Genomic DNA, 8,626 nt, shown 5'->3' with positions numbered 1-8,626 from the left:
AGCTGTAGAATTTCCAGTTACTATTAAATATTACTTTTACCAAGCGTTTGTTACTTTTACCGGTGTTCTTTGAATAATCCATTCCAATCCATCAGATTTCACAGTGGCAAAATACAATTACTGCATAATATGATGAAAAACAGTTGGAGAAAATGTTCCAGGAAAGTAAATACAGCAATACAGATGCTTAAAGACGACCTCTTTCCCTGTACACTTGGAAACCACTCAGGTTTAATATTTGCTTTGAAAGTAAGAACATTTTGTGGAATACAATGGAGGGGTTTGTTTCCAAATTGAATCAAACATCTTTGTTTCATCCATGCAGTCCCTTCAATGTACATTTATCCAAAGTATTGGGTTAGTTTTAAAAAGCACCCCTCCTCGCTCTGAAGGAGTAAAGCAAGGGTTATGTGCTAGACTGTATATTATTGTTCCACTCATGAAAAAGCACATACTTTAAGACGTTTTTCATTTCAATAACAGGGAAAGGAGGCCAAATGTTCCGTCATGGAATAATTTGATCCCAGCAGTGTGAAGCAATGGAGGAATATTGCTAAGCAAATGGAAGGGGTGGGGGCAACTGCATTATGAGAAATTATATAATATTATAAATATGAATGCCTTTCATATTGAGCTTTTCTCTGCTTTTCTGCTGTTCATGTCATCCACAAATGATTAAATAATACATTAATAATGAGTCAGATATATGCTTCCATATCATTTAAATATACTCTATCTACATTTGGCTGCATCTTAGTACAAGGAAATCACATTGTTTAGCAGAAGATAACCAGAAGCCACACCCTCCCCTTTTCAAAGTAAGAGGCAGATGACTGAATTAACTTTTCCATTTGCAAAGCAAACTGTGAATCCTGTGAATCTTTTCTGGCCAGATCTGAATATTGAAAAGTTTGTCAATCAACACAATGCAATAAAAAAAAAAAAAATCTCCATATTCTTTAGTCATTAATAAACACTTCTGAACCTTTGTTATGAGACTCAATGATAAATATCTTTCATAAATGTCTTTGATTTGACAATGACGTGATTCAATTTACTCTTCTAAAAACCTGGTCAGAATTTCAAAAGTGCAAGGTGCTGGCAAGTTGCTTGACAATTTTCTTCAGCATATGATATTGAGCTTGGAGTTATGGCCAGCACATTTTCATTTCAGCAGCGCCCTAGACAGGGGATTCAGAGCACACTCTGCCAGAAACACAGCCTCCACTTTAAATTAAATCATAAATGATTGATGACCACTATGATCCTGAACCCATAGGGGGTTTACAAGTTGTTGTTTTCTTCTTTTGATTTTTTTTTTTTTTTACCATGAGAACCACATCAAAATGTTAGAATGAGAGCATGTATTGTTTTAAATAGTAATAGTTCTGGCAGCACTGCTGTGTAGGACATTGGAAACCAACATTATAAGTCCTATATTAGACATCAGGCTTTCTAAAAATGTTTAGTTTCTTGAAACAAGGAAGTTATATGTTTAAAGCTCATGTTTAAAGTGAGTGTAAAATAACCAGCAGAGGTATTCTGAGAGAAATTCCTTTAAATGGATCCTTCATGTGATATCCACATTTAAATCCCAAAGGACACTTCCACTTTCTTTTATATCATTTATTTTTTGTTGTGAGAAATAAGGGGCTTTATGTATTTGTGTTCCATGACAGATTCTGAGACATTTTGCAGACAATTTCACAGTCCAAGGTTACAGAAAAACATACACAAAACCCTGAGCATATGCAGTGATTCAGATGTGAGCCCCACATTGATATATTTAAGTCAAGAATTAACTTTAATCCACACTTTTATATTTCTTTTTTTCTGCCCACTGGTAGATAAAAAAGGTATTTAATTATACAATTTGAACCTATGCATTTAGGGGACATCTTCATTGCCTCATGATTGAATTGCAAAGTGCATTTTTAGATACAGAATTAAAATGTCAAACTTTGGGTTGTAACAGCGTGTCCTTTTAGATGCATAACAAGAAACTTAACTATCTTTTAGCAGTATGAGTGTGGAAAATCCTTGTCCACTTTACAAAGATACAAACATGAACAAAGTTCAGCCGTGACTAGTTTACCATGACTAGTGCTAAATGTTCATTTCTTTAAGCTTTTGGAGCTAAAAACAAAAGAACAACAATTCACACTTGATAACATTTTTTTTAAAATTTTGAGTGTCCAAATAGTTTCCCTCTGTTTCCACCCCAGTTTAGAATGCTCAATATACAGGGTGATTAGAAAGTTTACAACATCAACACACCATATCAATGATGTGGTAAACTTACTTTCTAATCACCCTGCATGTTCACTGCAACTTCAATTCGAAATCATTAAGGATTGGTGGGATTGGAATTGTGCTCTCCTGATGTTATCTCTGTTATCTGCTTGTAGGAATTCCAGCAACACTCTTAAACACATTTTTACAATCACTGTGCCTTTTTTTTCTTGCACAATGGAGTTTAATTTGCCATCTGGGAATTGTGAAAGTAGTTCTGCAGTTGGGAACCGATCCATTTCAGAAAGTGGGAAACTTGGTGTCACATCAGTGAGGGATATGAAGCATTTACGGTGTGAATAGTTAGTTCATCAAACCTATTTGTAAATGTATAAATAAGATATAACAATAGAAACCCCAATCTCATGTGCAATTAGAAGATCAACAGTGAGCCTGACATTTATTGGCTGGCAACAGAAAGGTTCAGCAAAGTTGTTTATCCCAAACAACACTCTCTGTAGCAGAATGATGTATTTTATACAAAAATCTAAATCTGTTCAATACCCTTCCTGTAAAAGCACTGGTAGTGTAAATCTTTGCATATTGTGCCCTGCAATCAACAATTAAATAAATAAATAAATAAATAATCTCCCCCTGTGACCACATATTCAAATTGATAATTTGATTAAATGTTGCAGTCCATGATGCAAGCTGATCTGTTTATAAAATTATTTATAAGTCAGTTCTGTAACAAAAAATCCCCAAACAAGTGAGAAATTAATTCTTGCCCAACTGCCGCTTTTACTGTTGCAGCATGTCTAATTTAACAATGGCCCTTCCACTGACATAGGGACCATATGTTTAATGCAGAAGGAGGCAACAGTCTGTAGCGTGGAACGGTAATAAAGATGGGCCTTATCAGGCTCTTCAGACCTGCATTAGAAACGCTTCAGAAAGGAAACACAACTTTCTCGAACAACCGAATAAACTCAAAGGCAAAAGAAAAAGCTTTCTCTCAGGACACAAAAGATTCAGGAGTAAATGTGATTAAATTCACTGAGGTTGGATCACAAGCGACAAAGTCTTTAAAAAAAAAAAAAAAAGCAAACAACTGCAAGGCCTTGATTTGTTTTGCCTGCCTTGATTTACAGAAGTGCAGTTCAGTATTGCTTTTATTGTCAGGAAGACAGGAAAGGTGGTATATTTTAGCATTAATGTTCTATGAAATCGTCAGTTTGGCAATTCCAGAGACAAATTTGTGTGAAATGAATCAAAATAAACTTCTGGTTATAAACCAAAATGAAAGCAATTGCAATACATGACTGCTTGCACGCGATTGGAATTAAAAGCCGTTTGATTGTGATATGTAATGACTTTGATTGTGATACAGTCTACGGATGTCACTGTCATAAACTGACACTAATTGTCACCACACTCACACTTTGCATGCATTATTTATGTAATTGTTTCTCCACAGGAGTACTCATTAAGACAGTGTATCATTTTGGTCAGCCAGATGTCTTTAAAAAGCACACATGATGTAAATTCTTAAATTGTAATTCTCGTTTACTATTATCAGGAGATTACTGCATTATGCAAATAGAAAATGTCAGAAGGTTCTTACTACCTACAGTGTTCCACACTAAGCTGTATGATTTGTCATTAAAATGATTCTATGACCTCTGCACATCACCCATATTTCACTATTAAGGCAATCCTTACCTCTTTTTTCTGTAAGACTGACAAGGTAGTCCTTTTCCATTATAAAAATGAAAAATGTGAACCTTTTCCATGACAGATGAATGTGGGATTATCACTGTATAATTTTATAAGCATCATGCTAAATAACTCTCGACATTTTCAATGTTGCTTATGAAGTTCATCAAAAATAGATGCCTGCTTTAAAGAGATCTGTCCTGGGTGTGTCGTTTAGCACGTCTGATACAGTTGGAGCAGAGAATGTGTTCATTTTGTCCACAGGAAGTGATATCATTTTTATAATACAGTAACCTGGGAAATCAGGCTCCTGGTTGTCTTTTTCTGCTAGTCCTGCCTGGTTGCCTTTTCAATTCTCTTTTCAACAACTAATTGCTTTTCAAAACCCATTGGGGTGCATAAAAAAAAAGGTTATCGTGTTTCAACGTTACAGACCATTTAGGGTCATGGTCATTTACTATACCTATATTAAAATATACAGTACTAGTACTCTTGTGCAAGTTAACCATGGCTCCCACTGTACATGACATCAGAAGTGATTGGTAATTCACAGGGGAAACTATTGGCTGTGAATATTAGTATTCATATTTTAAGAAAAAAAAAAACAACACTAAATACAGTTGTATCAACCGGAACAGTGTACAGGGAGTTACACAAAATGCATTTTCAACAAGCACAGTTGAACTGTGTATCCAGCAAATACACAATTACTGCTGTATAACACAATATCAATTTCCAGTCAAAAGAAAACTGAAACTTTTCAAAGCTGTTTTATTTTTTTATTTATTTTTTTAGCATGCAAAGACTGAAGAAGCTTTGTTTATATAAACTAGAGGTGTGCAGAGAATAAAATTACACCAGAGGACATTAACAGAGGACATTAATCCAAGGTACTAGCAACTGTAAAACATGCTATTGTAGTTATCATTCTACCCTGGGAACAAATAATATTAAGTAGCTGTGCTATTTAACCTAGATTTACATGTAGAAATGTTCACATATCCAGCCCTATTCTACCCTCCCCTGATATTAAGCCATATATCCTGACTCTGTCATGATCCTGTGAAAACAACCAGTAGTCAGCCTCTATGCCAAGACATTGTGCCTTATTAATTTTGCTCGGTCAAGAAAAATGGTGTACTTAAACTGTGAAAACTGCAAGCACTTCCAAAGTAAAGGTTATGGATGTTTTGTACATGACAGGGAACATTTCATTAAAACATGGACTTCCCCTATCATGTGATGTGGTTCAATGCTTTCACCTAAAAAGCTAGAGCTGACTTTTAATTTTTTAATGGCTATTAAATTTAGCAGCAAAAAATGTATTTTATTCAGACTGTACCCAGACAATGGAATGAACGCCCACCTCAAGTTAAACTGTGTACTTTATACACATTACAATAAAGCCTCATCTCCAAGTCATTTCCTTTGCAATTTCTCTTTGGTGTGTTAAGCTTCAAGCTGTTTTTTTTTTTCATTCAAATACAATTGTGTTAATCTACAGCATGACAGGCAGGTAATTATGAAAGGGAGGGGTGGGGCTTGAGCAAACTGACAAGGTGTAAACATAGGTTCTTAGTTCCTTCTAACTGCATCCTCTCCATTTCTTATTGCACAGAAATAATGCATTTTACTAAGCTTGCATTTATTTAGCAATAACAACATAAAGAATTATGGCTTGTCATTATGGCGCCACTATTAAGAGTGTATAAGCTTTATTAATACTGGCTTTGGTAAGACAGTATATCTGTACTACTGCATATACTACCTGCAGTACAAAAGTTAATGTCAAGTTGTACTGTTTACAGGGATGATATTATCACCTATTTAAGAACTGTTGGAAAACATGGATTGAGAATTGATTAGGGGTTTGCTACGCATGTGGACTAGCAGAGCTATACTGGTGTTCTTTTCTGAAAAGAGACTAATATTGCAGATAGCAGACTGTTTGGTTCAAATTGCATGTACTGCTAACCACTGATAGAGACTATGCGTCTACAAACTGCCCAACAATGACTGCAAGCTAACGAGATAACAATGCTGTGGACTAGAAGGGAACAGGCGCTAGACTTCAGAGAAATCAAAAGAGATAATCCCACTGGCATCAAAGGGGGTCGCAAGGAGATAACAAAAGGCAGATGTATGGACCTTTTGTCTCCAGGAGTGTGAAGAATGCACCGAGTTCAGAGGTTGTCACACTAGACCACACACACAGACACACACACATTAACACTCACACAATAAATTAAATTACCTTGACCATTGGTTAATGTCAGAGAAAGGGGAGGTGGACCATCTATACAGAAGGGTATTTAATGTCACGCAAACATTGTAATTTTGAGTTCTGTATGTCCTGTACCTGGGACCAGACTCCCTGCATATTTCAATAAACCTGGCAACTGATTGAAGAAACGGACTCTGTGCATTTTCTTGAATCTACTTACTCACCATCTATTTTTTAAGTACTTCAAGAACAATGCAACACACAGGAGTAGGCGTAGCATTGAAGAATGTATTTTTCCTGTAAAAAATATTTTGAACTTCCTTCATTTATTTACTATTCACTCAGTTGTAAGAAATCCTGCAATCTCATTGCCAGAGAAGGAACTAAATGAATAATGTACCTGTAGTGTTGTTTTAACACAAAGCAAACATGTATTTTACACATGGTCTCATCCCACAGTCCCTCTGTCTATCCTCAGATAATCACCTAACTGTTCTTTCTTGCTTAAAATGTGAGGATTATTATGAAAGGTTAACACAGTATTTCGGCAGTTTTGTTAAGCTTTTCCCATGTGTGTTTGCAATGGTTTGCCATGTTTTACCATAACCTTTTTTTATCATTTACAGTGTTTTACCTTGCTTTCACTATTGCTTTATTACACTTTGCTATGTTTTTACCATGGTAGACTTTTACAAGGGGGCTGAAAACTGAGCAGACCCTAAAATGGGAAAGACTTTGTCTCAGTCTTAAAACAGTGCTGTGCAGTCCATAGTGTTAAAGGGTCTTTCGATTGAAATATAAGGATATATTCTATATATATAAGGAATATAAAAGATCCACCTCTGCAAAACGAGGAGCTGTGATACATCATCTCCTCAAAACCGACAGTGCCGCTTCTCCAAAACGAGACATTGTGAAAACATAGTGTGTTAGGACTGCATTTGTCAATTTGGAGACACTGAAATACTTTGGCGAAACTTTGTCAAATAGTTTTACAAGTTTATTTTTATGTGCAATCAGTGGGCTCTATTTTAATATGTATAAATACTTTTAGTGTTTTCTTCAAAGGCTGATATATTGACCCCAAATGCAGTGTGATGATGTCCATGATCTTTCACTGATTGGATCATTAACATAGATATTAGGAAGCTTTAAAGTGCTGGTATTTATCTGTTTCTTTTTTTTAATTTTCTCTTTGTTTTCCCAATTTCATGTGCTTGTTTTAGTATATAGTGATATATATATATATATATATATATATATATATATATATATATATATATATATATATATATATATTTATATATAGGGGTCAAAATGCAGATTATGAGGTAGATATTGTTATTATAGTATAATGTATAAAAAGCCAGCCAGTGCACTAACGAGAAAACAAAGAAAAGATTAATAAAATACTGTGGTGACGTAACTTGGACTCAAAGCTGCAGCTGATCGGCAAGAGTAACAGGCTGGGCCCTGTTTAGGATAATGAGGACCCCCTGCTGTAAGATATCCAATCAGGTTGCTTCCTCTATTCTTGCCATCTTATAAATGACAGCCATTACATTGGTTTGCCTGGAGGACTGTGACATTTGCCATCTATACACACATTCATATGTAAACACATTGGTAGCGAGCCACGTAAATCTAATTACTCCATATATTTTCCCAGGGATAGAAACACTGTGGCTTAAGCCCACTTAAATCAGAAATCCAGAAACCACAAATACAGTCACTTTACTAAACCTTGAATTAGAAATGAGCCAGGACGCTTCTCGGCTGGTGTGCTAGCCAAGTAAATCTGTTGGCAAGTGAAGTGTACTTGTTAGGTCAAAACACATTTAAACTGTCCACAGTGTTTGCCAAATGATGCATCAGTTTAGAGTTCAGTAAGTGTTTTACTTTCTAAAAGTCATGCAAAGTCCTGTCCTTTATCCATAACTATTTAACACTCAATAGTGCTGAATTAAAAAATACAGAAATAATGTATACACGTGTGTCCTTTTAATGCTGTTGGTGTGATCGGCTTCATAGACACTTAGCACTCAACATTAGGATGTACTTATCTAAAGCATTTTAAAAATGTAAACATCATAAAGTGAAAAAAAACATTAAAATTAATAGCTATTTACCCATTTAACTGAACAGACTGTGTCAATCATTTCTCAATCTGAATGTGATTACCATTGTAATAATAGTGCCACAATGAAGGTCAATGGTTACCCTGGAATATAATTATGGTTCCTAGCTAAGACAAGCCTTGAAATTACCATTGATTTTATGCCCTGCTCTCAGCTCATGCAAAATCATTAATAAATAGCCACCAGGTGACAGACAATAATATTACTTATTCAGAGATGGTGTGTGTGAAATGGAAATTCACACACAAAGTCTCTGAATGGAAATTTTCCAAAGCATGTAAAATGTATATCACTTACCTTATGCACGGATTGTCTC

Source organism: Polyodon spathula, chromosome 13 (genome assembly GCF_017654505.1).
Source record: "Polyodon spathula isolate WHYD16114869_AA chromosome 13, ASM1765450v1, whole genome shotgun sequence".
Classification (NCBI taxonomy): domain Eukaryota; kingdom Metazoa; phylum Chordata; class Actinopteri; order Acipenseriformes; family Polyodontidae; genus Polyodon; species Polyodon spathula.
Note: the sequence above shows the minus strand (reverse complement) of the source record.